The sequence below is a fragment of the Danio rerio genome, chromosome 7 (genome assembly GCF_052040795.2).
Source record: "Danio rerio strain M-AB ecotype USA chromosome 7, GRCz13ab, whole genome shotgun sequence".
In the NCBI taxonomy this organism is placed as follows: domain Eukaryota; kingdom Metazoa; phylum Chordata; class Actinopteri; order Cypriniformes; family Danionidae; genus Danio; species Danio rerio.
The window spans coordinates 22,083,625-22,096,451 of NC_141027.1; the positions used below are offsets into that span (position 1 = coordinate 22,083,625).

The 12,827-nt window shown below is 37.5% G+C and overlaps 1 protein-coding gene and 1 long non-coding RNA gene across 7 annotated transcripts in view; both read right to left on the minus strand.

Annotated features, from left to right (window-relative positions):
* nlgn2a (neuroligin 2a) overlaps window positions 1-12,827 on the minus strand; it is a 360,446-nt gene that overhangs the window by 49,693 nt on the left and 297,926 nt on the right.
* On the minus strand, window positions 159-6,319 carry LOC147843105 (uncharacterized). Its single transcript, XR_015495566.1, has 3 exons — window positions 4,014-6,319; window positions 3,324-3,839; window positions 159-197 (listed from the first exon to the last, which is right to left on the minus strand). It is a non-coding gene; the product is annotated as an uncharacterized LOC147843105 (long non-coding RNA).

Sequence of the window (12,827 nt, forward strand, 5' to 3'; positions counted from 1 at the left end):
CCTTTTGCTTAATTTTGCTATTTAAGAGGTTGCCAAAGTGGAACAAACCACCAACTATTCCATCATGTGTTTTACACAGCAGATGCCCTTTCAGCTGCAAGCTAGTACTGGGAAACACCCACTCTAATTCATTTAACAATTTTATTCTTTTATTTTTTGTCATTTGTATTAATTAATGTCATTTAATTTGGTCAGCACTGTCGCCGCACAACAAGAAGGTTGCTGGAGTGTATGGTTGTTTCCCAGTGATGAGTTGCAGCTGGAAGGGCATCTGCTGCGTAAAACATATGCTGAATAAGTTGACGGTTCATTCCGCTGTGGCAACCCCTGTTTAATAAAGGGATTAACCAAAAAAGAAAATGAAAGAATTTGTATTGTAAGGGTGGCTCAGTGGTCATCACTGGCGCCTCACAGCAAGAAGGTCGCTGGTTCGAGTCCCTACTGCGTCAGTTGACATTTCTGTGTGGAGTTTGCATGTTCTCCCTGTGTTGGCTTAGGTTTCCTCCGGGTGCTTCGCTATTACCCAAAATACAAAGACATGCAGTATAGGTGAATTAAATGAAGTAAGTTGTCTGTTGTGTAAAAGTGTGTGTGTGTGAATGAGTGTGTATGGGTGTTTCCTAGTAGTGGGTTTCGGCTGGAAGGGCATCCACTGCTTAAAACATATGCTAGAATAGTTGGCAGTTCATTCCACTTTGGTGACCTCTGAAGGAAAATGAATGAATGAATTTATATTGTAATTAACAATAATTCATTCATATAAAATAAATTATGAATGAATTAATAATAATTATGATAGTTTAACAATAAGTCAGTGTTTATTTTGAGAAACAAAATATTTTCAAACAAATATTATTATGTAAACGATTTTCAAGCAAATGTGCAGAGAAGATTCTGTAATGCCATAGTATGGTATAATCTGCATCGCAAATGCTATACCTACAGTATAGATAACTAAATCTATGAGTTTGTGACACCATTTTAGGTTAGTTTATTAGTATTTGACAGGCCGTGTGTGTGTGTCCTTCTCTTGAGCTCCATCTATCATTCTCCACACACACAGAATAATATTGAGTTTCGAAATGATGGATATCACCTCATGCTTTATAAAACTGACTTTTTTCCCAACCTCTACTTTATGAAAATTAAAAATGCAACATTTTCCCCATCAATCTCATATTTCAAACCAGAGACTCATTACTTCACTAATTAGTACCATGAATATCTCATTTTCACCAAAATATTAAATCACGCTCTGATTATAATGAGAAAATTACGATACGATCATTAAATATGCTGATGGTACTGATTATTCCAGGATTAAAAAGCCTTCATATGTTCAATACCCAATCAATGTGTGAGAGAGAGAGAGAGAGAGAGAGCGATATAGACACATTCATCATCCTGTTCCTCGTATCCCTTGCATTAGGCTCCTTTTATGCACGCACACATCATACAGCACTCACAGAAACAACTGTATCACTGTTATTATTATTATTAGCTGTAAGCATCCCAGCGTTGAGCCCAAACGGCGCGTTTAGGATGAATAGCTGGAGATTGGCGGCCATGATCTTATCTTGCCTCCTAATTACCATGCTGCATTCAGACAGCCTTATCCAGCCAATGGCAACACGGCCTGCCTCATCATATTCATAAGCTGATTTGAATATGGATTAATTCAAGACTCAAAATCCTCCTCCGGACTTAAATGCTGACTAGCCAGAAGTGATTCCAGATGAACAACTTAGTCATGAGAAGCTGCAACGATTCATTTCATTACAAATATTTGTGTTTCTGATATACAGCAAAATCCTGAATGGTAAATGAACACGCTTCAGAGCAAATGTGGTTCCACTCTATAGTGTTAAAGTAACACTAAAAGAGTTTTAACCTTTTACAAAATTATTAAGGTAATATTGAAGTGCTGACTGATCATTATTGAAGAACAGATGACTTCAACCTTAGATAAAATCAACGGAAATAAAACACATTTAATCTAATCTCAGCAGGAGTTCATTAAACAACTCCACTTCTAACCTGTTTAACATTATATGTCATACAACAATTATACCAAATAAGCAAGGCTTAGTTTTATTTAGTTTGAACTTGTTCTTCACTGTTTTGGTGGTCAGTTTTTGCTTTAGTTGGACTCTTGACCCTTAACTCTATAACACAATTTTATTATTTTATGATTGTTGTAGCTGTGTTTATAAAGCACATTTGATATTATCACATAAAACTAGGAAAAAAAACATAATCAAGTCATATTTACTTATTATTAATAATGACCTGGGTAGGGTTGCACCAGCTGTTCCTAAGTTCTTTCTTAAACTTAAAGTGCACACTAGGAGCTTAGTAACTACTAAGTAGTTTGTAACTAAATTTGTTTTTACTTAGGTTGCATAACATGATCCGTCGGTCATAAGCTCCCCGTAAAGTCATGTATAGTCGCATCGAATGACAAAATATCCAATGAAAGGTATTTAAATCATTAAATTGTTTTAAAATTTTGCAACCAATGCATCTATATATAACTGTCCTTTGAAAATGAAATGACAAGTTATATTTTTATAGTGCATTACAGTCAGTCACTATGACAGATGATGGAAGAACTCAGTCATGAAAAAATTCAAATTTTTAACTGATGGATACAATTAACACAAACACTCTTGAAAGAAAATTAAACTTTCTTTCACAAACCGGAAAATATTTGTGTCATTTGGGAGGATTATTGTGAGCTCCTTGAGGTAAGCTACTCTCGCTGTCATCTCTTTTCTACCATTATACATGGCGAGAGGCTGCTAAACCAATCAGAGTCCACTCTCTTATTCCTTTAAGAGTTAGTTGTGTCGTGCCATGTTGCATTTGCTATTTACATGGGGGATTTTTTATAAGTGGAAAAACTGAATGCTTCACTAGCGAGAAAACAGTTAAACTGACTCTGCACTGTGCACGAGGATAAAGAACGAGCCTCCTCCATTCAGCCTCTTTACTTTGTCTTTACTTTTACTCTTTAATTTTCTCCCTTACTTTCGTGGAGTAAGGAAAGGTGTTGTACGCACTCCACTGAAGAAATCTATTAGCCTAAATATTTAATTTAGTTTGTTAAACGCAAAGATTTGTTTCACAATGATTTGTAAATTCAGTTCTAATTTCCAGCAAACAAATAAAAAAATAGTAATTACGAAGTGTGGTCAAAAAACTGAGTTATATCCAAACACACATCCTATTCTTATGCCTCATTTGGTGATACATCTATCTCCAAAAGCCGACAGGTAGACAAATCTAAACTTGTTTTAAATATAACAAATATACATATGCACAAAATAAACAATATTCATAATAATAATAATAATAACATCATACAAATGCAAACTGTCATGAATAAGAATTGAGGTAGTGGTATTTACATTTATGTAGAAAATTATAATTTTTGTAACAGTTTACTCCTTTAATTTTTTTCATGTAAAGATATTTGTGTATTGCTGACATCCTTTGCGTGTTAAGCAATGTGTAGGCGTTTTGGACCCGCACAGGCGCATAACTAATGGGCTCTGTGCTGGATTTTAGATCAGCTTTCAGTTGGTCAATTATGCAGTTTACTGCACCTCCTCAAAATAGCAACACGCCAACAATGCACCTTGAAACACCTCTTTTTTAGACAAGTGCACCCCACAAAGTCCACAAAGTGACACAAATTAATTTGCTATTTTAACAACGTGGCGAAGACGGGAAGACTAGAGTTGCGCTGGTCTGAAAATTGCAACTAATCGCACCATACACATCTTGTGTCTTGTTGTGCGGGTGTATGGTAGGGCTCTTAGTGTTACATCAATACTCTGAATAGTGTGACCATTAATGCTCTGAGGAATTTTAATTCAACACTCAAGATTTGTTTGTGTAATCTATAAGAGCAATGCAGCACTGAACTGCATGACTGACTCAGTGATTCAGTAATTTGACAAAAAACAAGCAAGTGACAGTGTAATCCTAATTATGATTGACAGGAGTACTAGAACAAACATTTCATTAAAAAAAAAATCCAATATTTAGTAAACAAATGTCAAATTCTTCCGAACATTAGCAGTTAAACATGTAAATTTGTGTGCATATTGCAATCTGGTTTCCTTTTAAGAAATTGGATGAGTAGGTGGTGTGTGTGTGTGTGTGTGTGTGTGACAATCTCCCCTTAAATTTTACTCACCAACCAGCTTGCTGATGCCACCACATTAAGAGCTGCTGATAATAGAATTTGGATTGAAAAGATTTCTTTCTCTCTTTCTGTCATGCCAATCCACTTTTTAGAGCAATTTCATAATCTTGTTCTTTCTCTCTCGTTATCGTCCATCATGTGATAAGTAAATCTCAAGCACATCTCAATGCTCTCCTGCGCATCAAGGCCATCTTCAACATCGAAAGTTACATTTACATTCTATAGAATAACACGTCTATTCATCTCAATCCTAACTAAAAGACTCCACAGATCTACAGACTTAGTTTTCAAAAATATGTGTGTGTGTGTGTGTGTTGATAAGAGAGAAACACGCTGCGCTGAATAACATTTTATCTGTAGGAAAGAAAAAGACCAAATGCTCTGATTAGTTATTGCGGAATATATTTTTGTACAACAACAGCCTCCAACTCCAGGCCTCTGCCGTCACCGAATGGAAGAGAGAAAATGAAATGGGAGAAGAAACAAAAGAGACAGCAAAATGAATGGAGAGTCTAACAATAAGAGGAAAATGAGGAAAATGGAGAAATAAAGAAGCAAATGAGGCGAGTTAATGAGTTGGGCCAGTCATGGTTGCCCTCAGACAAAGAGGAAGTTGTAGTGGTATATGCAAATACTGGTAATAAGACAGACATTGATTTATCCATACGTGGAGAGGCTCTGCCCTGAGATGGCCATTCGTCATTGAACTTCTGTCAGAGACTCGGGACATTGCAAATGAGCGATATTGCGCTGAGTCATAATTCACTTCATGGCAAAAGTTAACCTGAAGCATATGTAGCATGCAGATAATCACAGGTAATGCAATTTTCAGTATGATTTTCTAGAGGAAACACTGGTTTCTGCCTTATCTAGCTGAACTGCAGGCTTGCTATGCACAGAGCAGCTCTGCAGCAGTTCAAATGACTTCAAAGCGATCGACAAATATCAAACACACAAACTCAAATCATTAGGGGGGGAAAACGCTTTAATCGAATAGGTGCTGATGTGTGATATTTGAGCTCTGACTTCACAGCCCCTCAGGTGTCTTTTAGTAATAAATCACATGTTAATTCCCACATTCACAAGCGAAGCGAAGATTTTTCCAAAGCAAATGAAGGCTTGTGTCCTCCTAGAGGTCATAACCTTCATATGGGTGCATTTCCGCATGCTCGACTGACCTGTTCTGCCTCAGAGGACACATGTGCATCTCTAACTGATGTGGTGTGAAAAATACGCTCCAGGTACTGACTGCTTTTCCGATGCCCTGAAATGGTCATATTTGACTTATGCGGTCTAACGTTTTCTTCTTTTTGAAATGCCAGGATCTTCAACAAAATGTCATTTTAAAAAGGCATTCTTTTAATTGGTTAAATGAGCAATTAAGTGAGTGTTCCCCCTCAGCAGGTTTGATTGTTTGAAAGGATTGCTCTGTTATGTGCTTCATTTGATGTGGGTGTGTGGAGCAAGAGAGCTGAAAATGAAGGATTCAGTCCGCTTTTAAATTTGGGTAAAGTTCTGAAATGAAATATGTACGCAGACCAAAGAAATCTAAACAGACAAACAGGACATGATGTTACAAGATGTGACTGTAAGCATACCTGATTTACTTGCCAATGTCACAACAGTTCAATATTTATTGTTCTATTCCAGATGCTGTTTTAACTACACATTTTGAAAGGTCTTCAAGGGTTCTCAGCTTATCAAATGATCAGTAAGGTTTATTACCAAATATATAACATATAAGTTGTTTTTGGACATTAAGGGCACATGTCCACCGAAGCATTTTTTCCAAAGGTTATCTTTTTATTTAGTTTCTAACAATGGAAGCGTTGTGTGTTTTAAAGCGACAGCAGCATGGTGCCCTAGGAATTTGAACTCCAGAATTTTTAAATAAACCAAATAAACCTAGAGAACCAAACTACATTTTGAAGACCACAATTTGTTGGGACATTGGGTGAAAGTGATAATTCAGCCAATTAAAATAAATTAAATTCTAGTAACATTCACCCATCCTCATGTTTCTTCTCTGAAACACAATGGGTTCTATTTTAATGATCTAGGTGCAAAGTCTAAAGCGCTGGCGCAAAAGCATTACCGATGTGTCTGAATCACGAAAGAGAAATACGCTCTGCAGCCAGGCGCAAGGTCTAACTGGGTTGTACTTATTCTCTTAATGAGTTATGTGTGTGTTTTGAGTATAACATGCATTAAACCAATTACAGTCTTATCTCCCATTGCCTTTAAGAGTCAGTTGTGTCGCATCATGGCACATTTGCTATTCAAATGGTGGAAATTTAAGTGGAAAAACTGAATGCTTTACAAGCAAGAAAACAGTAAAACAGACCATCTGCAGCGCAAGGACAAAGAACGAGTCTCCTCCATTCAGCCTTTTTACTTTCTCTTTACCCTTTACTCTTTTAATTAGGAAACAGAGGAAACTCACTCCACGGAAGACATCCATTAGCCTACATATTTAATTTTGTTTGTTAAGCAACAAAGATTTGTTTCTAAATTCAGTTCTAATTTTCAGCTAAGGAAAAAATTAACAAAGAGTGGTCAAAAAACTGAGTTATATCTAAACTAGTCTTATTCTTATGCCCTTTATGGTCCAAAACACAACATGTGGACAATTTTTTGTTTCTTAAAACAAATATAAATATGCATATAATAAATAATACTGCACTTAATAATAACATTATACAACGGCAAATTGTCACAAATAAACTGAAAAAAGTCCTCAAAAGGAAGAAGGCATGGAGGTAGTGGTTTTTATATATATGTAGAAAATAATACCTTTTGTAAATTTTATTCCTTTAATTTTTTCATGTATAAAGATATTTGTGTATTGCTGTATATCCTGTGTGTATTAATCAATGTGAAAGCTTTTGGATCTGCATAGGTGCATAACTAACTTGCTCTGAGCGACTTTAGACCAACTTTTAGTTGTTCAATGGCGCAGTCTATTTAAGTTTTTAAAAAAAGCAACGCGCCAAAAATGCACCTTAACACAGTTCTATTTTAGACCAGCACACCCATGAGTCTACAAAGTGGCATAAATGGATTTGCTATTTAAATAACGTGGCAAAAAATGGGAAAATTGGAGTTGCGCTGGTCAGAAAATAGCAAAAAAGACAAGCCTTGCCCCTTACTGCGCACTGTGTATGATAGAGCCCATAAGTTGATATGTTGAAGACTGTTTCTAAACTCAAGAAAAGAAGTCTATGCTAAAAGAACTACACTGAACCCGAATGACTGACAAAGAATTCCCCCTTCAACAATGTTTAGTTTTACAATTTATCTAGATTTAACAGAACAAAGATACAGAACTACTGTACATAAGTTATATTAAATGTTGTAAAAATATTAATTTTCATGTCAATTATGGCTTTTAAATTAAAACCATTAAGACGAAAGCTGCCAAAAAAAAAAGAGTCTGAAAAAAATGTACCTTCTCCTGAGACCAGTACTCAAACCGTTCTCACTGAGCCTCTAAATAATAGATGTACTAATTGCATTTTTTGAGCTCCTTTCTTAATTTCATATGTGCTGCTCGTCTGTCACCTCCTAAGTGTTACCAGGCCGATGGTATTTAAACTGGCACAGCCCATTTGCGCATGACATTGCGTGAGCGACCGATTTGGTTCTGAGAAACGAGATGTGGGTGACAGCGAGCTAATGAGAGAAACATCTGGGATTTGAGAGTGTGAGAGGGAAACTCATTCTCTTCATCGGGTTCGACTGCAGGTCCCTGCCAAAAAAAAAGCACACTCCATCTGGACCGAGCTGTCAGCTAGGACAAAGCAACATGTTTGTCGAAGAAAAGCCAACGTGATAGAGGAAATCTAGCAAAGATAAATGAAGATGTATCCTCATGAAAACTACACAAACATTTCATTAGTTCAAATGCATTAAAATAGCAGCACCCTGAGACAAGGAACACGTGATCTTGGCTTCCAACCAATTCTCCACATTTCATTCCATTTCAAGCATAATTTCCTTAAAACAGACGTGTTCTGTTGACATGAGCTGGTTAGGCAAATGCACCGTACGCAAAAGAACTAAATGTACCAAGAAAGGAAAGCTTTTATCAAGAATTGAGTTTCGTCATTTTAGTGGAACTGTATCTCATGAATATATTTGCAGAGGTATTGTTGAATTAAATAGGTGAAACTAATCAGTTAAAACCTGCTAAAATTGCCATTTATTAAAGCAGCAAAATGTTCTTGAAATGAATGACACTTACGTTACAAGCTCCACAGATTGTGTCTCAAAAAATAGGCTACATATAAATATATGCATGTAAAATCCATGGGAACGTTCAAAGGAGATTAAATGATGAATGTGAAGGTTGGGCTTCAAAAAGAGGTTTAATGGAGAAAATGAGTCGTTTGTTCTTAAAGGGAGAGTCTGAATTAAAATTTGATGTTCATTTGCTCACCTTCAGGCCATCTAAAGGTGACTTTTTGTCTTTACATGAACATTTGAGAAAAGGTTTCTAAAATTATGGTCCTTGGTAGAGTAATCTTTAAAAATCTTGCACTCCAGATTGTGATGGATTACAGAATGGATTAAATGTAATAATAAATTTAGTCAAAACATTCAATTAAATTTGGTCTTACCTGTATACATTTTTTATTATTCTCAATGTGCCAGTAGATTTTGACATGAATTTTATGAATAACCAAAGACCACAGTTTCAGCTAAGAATCTTCTTTAATATTCTACTAAAGAAAAAAAATCACCTTCATCTTAGATGGCCTGAGGCTGAGTAAATTAATACAACTGGCTAGATTATCCCTTTAAACAATTAAAATGCCTTAAATGGAAGCGAACAAGATGATGTGGAGTTGTGAGGCATAGTAAGTTGCTCTTATTAAAGTACAGAAGCTAAATAAATGCAAGCATCTGCATTTATCTGAATTTTATAAATACAGAATGCCATATTTTCTCCTCAAAACAACCTCCAGAAAATAACTGTGTAATTTACACCATGGATATGGTAATGATGCCAGCCTGCCAACCGTGAATACGGTTTACATGTACAACAAAATGCTGAAAGCTATCAAAAATTAGCTCCTTACAAAAACCCAGGATGAGAGAAGTGTTTTTTTCTTATTGTTGCTTTTAGTTGCGCTTATTTCAAGTTTGGATGTCTGAATGAAAATACACAAGTACACAATACATGAGAATGAAGCCAGTAAAGGTGTTTACATTCAAATTTAAACTTTGCTCCAATTACGTCTTGCCTAAACAATGTTTGACCTTTCCCTGATCAAATAACAAAGTGTTTACATGATCTTACATGCTGGGTTATGAAACATAATTAGTAAGGTCGTGCATGTAAATACACAGAATCACAACAGGATTTTTCCATAGTAATCAAGGTTTCTCAAAGCGAATGCCTATGACATTAATGGCCTGTTTCCACTGAGCGGTACAGTTTGGTACAGTACAGTTTAAATACAGTATGCATTTATTTCCGTTTACACTGTCAAAGATAGTAAAATAGTGAACCAAGCCATACCACTTTTTTGGCACCCTTTTCTGGCACTACAGTAAAATACCAAAAGGGTGGAGCTAGTGATGGGAGAAGAGCTTTTCACTGGGAAACATCCATACGCACTCATGTACACACATGCACTACAGCCAATTTAGTATATATTCAACTCAGCCATACCTAATGTCTTTGGACAGTGGGTGAAACTGTAGTGCCCGGAGGAAATCCATGTGGGGAGAACATGCAAACTCCGCACAGAAATGCCAACCGCTGACCCAGCGGGGACTTGAACCAGCTACTGTTATGAGACAGCTCTAACCACTGAGCGACAGTATCGCCCTTTAAACTTATAAACAGTTTTGAAGTAACAAATACTCTTTTAATAAAATCACATGTTCTTGCCATTTTGATTCAAGCTCCCAACCAATGATTCAAAACTGAAAGTTTGTAAAGGTTTCAATACTTTGCGAAGTAGCCATTACTAAATAGAGCTAGACTCACTGCTGAACACTATTGGTTTACAGAGAATCATCACTAGCATGTGCATCAAGTCAGGGGAAACATTGGAAGTTACATTTTTAATACACAGATGAGACATGACACCGTAGTAATACAATGATGGTGCGCAGCAAGGAACCATGATCAATTCGAGCTCAAACAAAGTTTGTCATCTTTCTGTGACAAACCGCCACATGCCAAGAAGCAAAAACAGAATCTGCAGTATGTTCTATAGTGTAGGGCTTTTTGGGTCTAAACATGTGGAAAGTGTGAGGGGCAGTGCTTCCTCTTTCTTTTTGCTCATGCTTGTCATGCTTCTACACTTAAATAACAAGCCCAAGTTCACAGAAGATATGTGACATGTAAACAACCAGTAGATCTGTGGCAAATAAACCATGCAAAAAACGGAGATTTTCAAAATCTATCGAAATTCTCTCTTGAATCAATTCAGAGCGTAGTTTTTCATCAACAGATGGCGCTCTAGTTTAGTTTTTAACCATAAACTCAAACGCTCACGAGGAAGAGTGCTTGTGCTTTCAGTTGAGTCAAGTCTTTTTTGTAATGAAATTAAATGTAAACACATTTCACTATGTGAACACTAATACTTTGCTTGAACTTTTCCCAACTTTATTAGGCAACCCAGGCTCATTCTGAAAATGTTGTCCCGTGGACGTTTCTGAAGATCGTGAAATATGTCCCAGGAGATACCTATTTTTGCAGTTTTTGTTTTCATTAATCCACAAGAGGCCGCTGTGTGCGTTTTCGTATCTCAAATATCTCTCGTGAGTGCCGTTCGTGCCCACTCTGTTCTCGTGTAAACCCACCAGAGGCCGGAGTCGACCAACCGACAATCTGTCTGACTGAATGACTGACTGGCCTACTGGCCAATCGACTAACCCACCCTACTCCTTCCCTAAACCCAACCAATTTTAACAATGGACCTGCCCACCCACTTACTTCCCTAAAGCCAACCAATGATTTACAAAAGCCGTCCAGAAAAAGAAAAGCCCTCATCTGATTTTTCCCACAATGAATTTCCCACTGAATTTTCCCACATTCTCACCCTGTTATTCACTTGTTCATTTTATTTTTTGGATTCTGTTTTTGTCTTACCTGATTTCTGGAACTGCTCTTCCTAGATACTCGAAGCCGGTCGTCGTGGTCAACTCCTCTCTGTGCCTCAAGTCCGCTGACGTACACGACAAGGTAACTGGACAAACTGGTTGCAGTGGGAAAGCCCTCCACATGGAGGTAAGCGGTCAGCCGGTAAGCGCCAAAAGAAACGGCGTCATACTGCACCCTAGCATTTGTTTAAAAAATGAAATGCAGCCATACGCACCTCCGGCTAAATAATTCGCAGTCTCCAGAAATTTTTACAGGACTAGGTTTTCAGAATGAGCCTGTATTGTTATCAGGTGGTTAGCACTGTTGCCTCACAGCAAGGTCACTGGATCAAACCCCAGCTGGGCCAGTTGGCATTTTGATGTGAAGTTTGCATGTTTTCCCCATGTTTGTGTGGGTTTCCTCCGGGTGCTCCGGTTTCCCCCACAGTCCAAAGACATGTGCTATAGGTGGATTGAATGGCTAAATTGACCGTAGTGTATGAGTGTGTATATAAATGTGAGAGTGTATGGATGTTTCCCAGTAATGGGTTGTGGTTGGAAGAGTATCCGCTGCGTAAAACATATGCTAGAATAGTTGGTGGTTCATTCTGTTGTGGGGAAAGGGACTAAGCTGAAGCAAAATTTATGACTGAATGAATTAGGTTCAAGTGGTGTATGTAAGCAATTGGATGAATCAGATTTCGGCTGTTTCTAAAGCATAAAGTACCATCTTTTATCAAAAAATAAGCTCAGAATCAAATAAAGAGAGAACAGCAATGTATTTGCAAATCGATTTCTCAAACAACTTTTGCCACAGCTTTTTTCTCAGTGTTTTCTTTGAGCGAGAATGTTGTTAATGGCAACTTTCTGGCATACACCATACCGACCAATCAAGGGTACTATTGGCAGTGTCTGAATCTGACAGACATGCAAGTCTGATCAGGGTGACCTGTACCGAATTGTTCTGATGGGTACCGCTTGGTGTAAATGAGGCATATGTCTCCAGTTATGAATGTGACTTTGTGATTCATTCAAAGGCCATTTGAGAGGCAATCAACAATCATTTTTTTCTCAGTAATGTGCATTCCTTCAATTGCATATGACAGGGAGCAGAAATGTATTCCAGTGTCTCACATTCTCTGACTTCCCCAACTACAACGTCCTCCTTTCACAGCGGATTGACAGCAAACGACCCGGGGAATTTCCCCACATTTCCCCAGGAGCTCATTCAGCTGGCATGCGTCTTTTACAGTAGCTGCTGTTCAATCCCACATAATCCACATCGAAATACCTGCTCTGGCTCTAGGTTGAGAGGCCAAACAAATTCCCTGTTATCAACATTATTACTATTAGTAGCAATAATGTGGAAATAATTACGGAAAGCATGGCCACCACCCCCTCCCGCTCCACTGGGTAGCAACCTGAATTAATAAAGAGAAAATGAAATCTCCTGCTTTCGTAGGCGAACGGAGTCAGACACAGGCTCGGCTTCCTTGCCATGGTAACCGTTTAGGAA